Genomic DNA, 5000 nt, shown 5'->3' on the forward strand with positions numbered 1-5000 from the left:
ATATAGATATAGATCTAAATATCTATATATATATATATATGTATGAATATATATATATATATATAAATATCATATATAAATATAAATATAATATATATATATGTATGTATATATATATATAATAAATATTTATATATAAATATATAAAAATATCTTATATATATATTGTAATATGTATATATATATATATATATATATATATATATATATATATAGAGAGAGAGAGAGAGAGAGAGAGAGAGAGAGAGAGAGAGAGAGAGAGATACATATATAATACACTAAAAATGAATATTAAAATGGAAAACTTTTCTTTCTCATGATGATGTAGAGTTCTTACTATCTAATCATTCAATAAATAGATTACTATACGTAATGACCAAAGAACAGGTGTCATGGAGTGTTAGCAGTGACAAGCTGGGACATAAACCTGCCCGCACATGACGCCAAGCGCTCGGGTTTGTTTACCTTCCATGAGTGATTATGGCGCCAGACTTTTTCTTGTTCTTCTTCGTCTTCTCTCTCTCTCTCTCTTTTTTTCTCTTTATTTTTTATCTCAGAGTTACCGGACTTTCCCCAGACCGATGCCGCACAAGGATGTTGGAGATGTCGTTAGCGTCGCTGTAGGTTTCGTGTTTGTTGGTTCTGCTAAGAGAAGCTTGAGTGGGCATGTGTTTTTGTGAAGCTGTTGTTTGTTGGTGTTCGTCGAGTACTGATGAACTCCATGATTGGTGCTGGGACTGCTGCGGGATTTAGGAAGTGAGAAATCGGTGTTATTCAGCTGTTTGCTGTTGTCTACTAGGGAGGGATCTTGATATCGCCTGAATTCTATTTACTGTGTTTAGTTAGCAGACTCTGTAACGTGTAAGATGTAAGTAATGCTCTCACCAAACTTCATATAAATTTAGTGATTATTTAGTCGAAATATTATAGGACCTCTTGCTTTGAGATTTACGATATATTTTAGAAACCTTTTTAGCACTTCAAGATACATTTATACTGAAAAAGTAAATCCAAACAAAATCAAGACACTTTGTCTTCTAAGAATGCACACGTGTACACATACTATTTATAAAACAAACAAATAGAATAGAAAAAGGTAAAGACAAAAAAGAAGAGAAAATAGCCGACTGACTAATATCCGCCAGGAATTACAGCTAGACTTCAAATATTTACATTCTTTTCTCCCTCTCTGATCCATCTCGGTTATAAGCCTCTTCTCCATCATTCTCGCCCTCATATCATCGCTCTAATCTTCTTGGGACACCTTCCTCTTCCCCTCATCCACCCTTACCCGGACGAAAGCCTTTTATCCTGACATACTATTGGCAAGCATATTCACATCTGAATACATACTGCTGACGTAGGAAGGTATTTTCTCTTTTTTTGTGAGGGAAGTGGCATATGTGTGTGAAAGATAGATAGATAGATAGAGAGAGAGAGAGGGTGGGATATATATATATATAGATAATATAAAATAATATATATATATTTATAAATAGAAGAGAGCGAGAGAGAGAGAGACAGAGAGAGAGAGAGAAGAGAGAGTAATAATAAGGAAAAATATATAAGAGGAAACATAGAAAGAGAGAGACGAAAATAAACGTTGGATATATATAGATATATATATATATATATAGTAATATAATATATATTGTATACAATATATAGCTATGTATAGATATATAAATATATAAATAGTATATATATATAATATACATATATAATAGATATTATATATATATATAAATATATACTTATATATAGATATGTATATATATATAAATATATATCATATAATATATATATATAAAGATATAAATATATATATATCTCAACATCAGCCTGTATCATTCCACTGCAGGACGTAGGCCTCTCTCAATCTTTTCCAGTCATTGGTCTTGTGACCTCTGATTTCCAGTTTACTCCCTGCAATTCGCTATTTCATACCCGACATCTTGCCATTGGCCCTTGCCCCGGTCCTCTTTGTGTCGTGTATTACCCATTATGTTTGTTCTTTAGTCCACCTGTTGTTCCTGTCGCCGATTATAGGTGTCCAGCCCACTGCCACTTTTTCTTCTTGATGGTTCTTGAGTATATCCTCCACTTTTGTTTGCAGCTGATCCATGTGCTTTTTTTCGTTCCTCTTAAGTTAAACTCACTTAGCAAGCATTTCCATTCCTCTTAGGGCGCTTACAATTTCCCTCGACGGCCTTGGTCGTAAGTCCCATGTCTCTGATCCATAAGTCTTGACGGGGAAGACCCCAAAAAACATTTGTCAAAAATCTTACTCTTTAGAACATAGTGTCAGACGACCTCCAATATAGTTACTATGTGTAACCGAGGCACTCAACCTAGCCTGATTCGCGTCCTTTATCTCGCATCGCAGAAGTACTCATCTTGATGAGTTGCCCGCGGTATACATACTCGTTCCAACTTCTAGTACCTCTCCCTGTATTTGTATTTGCTTAACTAGGTTTCGACTATTGAACATGACTAAGTCTTTTCATGTTCATTTTAAGGCCAATCATGGACTTTCCCTATTTATATCCTATTATTGGTTGGAATTCCAATCGCTGGACTCGCCGAAAAGAACAATGACATCATGCAAATCTTAATAGCTTTTAAAGTTTTCATATCCCTATTTTAATCACTCTCTCCTTGTTCCGAATCTAACTTCTCGAATAGCTGGGCTACTATTACTTCTTGTGCTACTCTTTTTGTTTACTTACTTTTTACTTCTACTACTGATCTTACTGTCTTCTTACTTTACTGTTTATCTCTTTACTTTTTTATACTCTTCGTTATTCTTATACTGTTTTTTACTTGACTTTGTGTGTTTACTACTTTACTCTGTCTACTTGTTTTACTTTGGTGTTTTCACGGTTACTTGTTTTACTCTACGGTCTTCTTCTACTCGTTTACTCTCTCTTACTACATTACTTTGCTACTTTTACTTACTACTTCTATGGTCAAGGAAACCTGTAACTTAACTTTTATTTACTTTTACTTAGGGTTAGTTATTATACTTTTGGCTCTTACTTTTTAACTTACTTACAGCTTTTACTCGGCTTGACTTGTTACTACTCTACTCTGTACGCTCTCTGCTTGCTGTGACTATGTGTCTACTTACTACTCTTCTGCTTTTTGACTTTTCTGACTAATCTCTTGTTTTTACTTAACTTTACGACTGCTTAATTTTACTACTGACTACTTTTGTACTAAGACTACTCACTTATGTACTCTCTACTGTTCTATAACTCTTTACCATGACTTGCTTGTGTGTTACTGACTTACTTACATTTTGACACTTCTACCTACTTACTTCCTCTGTACTTACTGTATTAGACTACTTTTACTACTCTCTACTTTTTTTCTTTTTTTATTTTTAATCTATATTATTTTTTATTTTGGTTTTTTTTTTTTTTTTTTTTTTACTTTTTTTTTTTTTTTTTTTTTTTTTTTTTGTATTTTTTTTCTTTTTCTTGTTTTTTTTTTTTTTAAGGACATTGTTTTTGGTTTTTTTTTTTTTTTTTTTTGTGGGTATTTTTTTGTTTGTTTCTTTTTTTTTTTTTTTTTTTTTTGTTAATTTTTTCTTAGTTATTTTTTTATTGTTCTTTTTTTCCTCCCAAGCAAGCTGTTAATAGCTTCGTGAGATAGTGTCGGCCCTGCCTACACCCTTTTTTTTATTGGTTTTTATAGTTTCTGCGGGAATTTGATGGTTGCTGTACCATCTCTATATAGTATCCCTATGAATCTCCATATATTTCCTCTACTCCTGTTTACGAATTGCATTTAGTCCTGCAATACTGTACCGAATCGAATGCCCTTTTCATAATCTACGAAACGCCATACATAGGGGCTTCGTATATTCGTTTGTTTCTTTTATTTGTGCTAGTGTGTGTAATGGTTTGTAGTCCTGTATGGGCTGTATGATTTTGTGGAACATTTTATAGATTACTGAAGGAGGCTTATAGTCGGCAATTCTTTGTCTTTGTGTCTCCCGCCCTTTTATGTAACAAAAATTATTAGATGCGTTTTCCCATCCAGGCCTTCGGGATTTAAAGACTTTGCCGTTTAACTGCCGCAATCTCTCCTGCATCTTGGATAAGATCTACTCTAATACCGTCTTCTCCTGTGATTTTCCTTTTTCATGCTTATTAGTGCTCTATTTAACTTCTCTACCGTGATGTTAGAACGGCTCCAAATTGTATGTGTATGTCTCCGTATGTGGTTGATCGTTTGAGTGGTATAAGTCGCGATAAAAAGTCCTTCTATTACTTGATCATTTCATTTTTATTGTATGTCACCTTCTGTTGGGTTTCTTTACTGCATACATTTTGGTTTTTTCCCTTATTCCGACCCCACTTTGGTTGCCTTAAGGCTGGTGCCGGAAAGCAGAGCTTTGGGTTATGTTTCGTTTGTTAAATTTTGCGTAAATTTCTCTTTCTTTGTCTGTTTATCGCTCTGCTGATCATCTTTGGTTCTGATGTATGTTATTTCATGTCCTACGCTGTTTCATAAGCGTCTTTTGTCTCTAACCGAAAGCTTACTGGAACTTTTCTTTTTCGTCTTTTACCACCTATTTCAAGTGCAGCTCCGTTAATATCTTACGAATTGTCGTTCATTTGGTCTATGTCAAGATCTTCGAGAGCTGAGTATTTGTTTCAGATGTTGATACTGAATTCATTTCTGGTGCCTAACCCATGTTTCCCAATCAAGGTTTCTTCTCCATCTTCCCTTATTCCTATCTTGGCATTAAAATCCTCCATAATCACGGTAAATGGTTTTTTTGCTCTATCGGTAGCTGCTTGCACATCTTCATAGAAACTCTCTATCTCCTCGTCACTATGACTGCTGGTAGGAGCATACACTTGGATAATTTTTAGGCTATATCTGTTGTTTAGTTTCATTATTACCGAATGTACTCTTTTGCTCACAATGTAGAATTCCCTAAGTTTCTTTTCAAGTCGCTTGTGAACTAATAAACCTACTCCTGATTC

Source organism: Penaeus japonicus, unplaced genomic scaffold (genome assembly GCF_977035675.1).
Source record: "Penaeus japonicus unplaced genomic scaffold, GWHDUDI00000001_assembly GWHDUDI00000012, whole genome shotgun sequence".
Taxonomy (NCBI): Eukaryota; Metazoa; Arthropoda; class Malacostraca; order Decapoda; family Penaeidae; genus Penaeus; species Penaeus japonicus.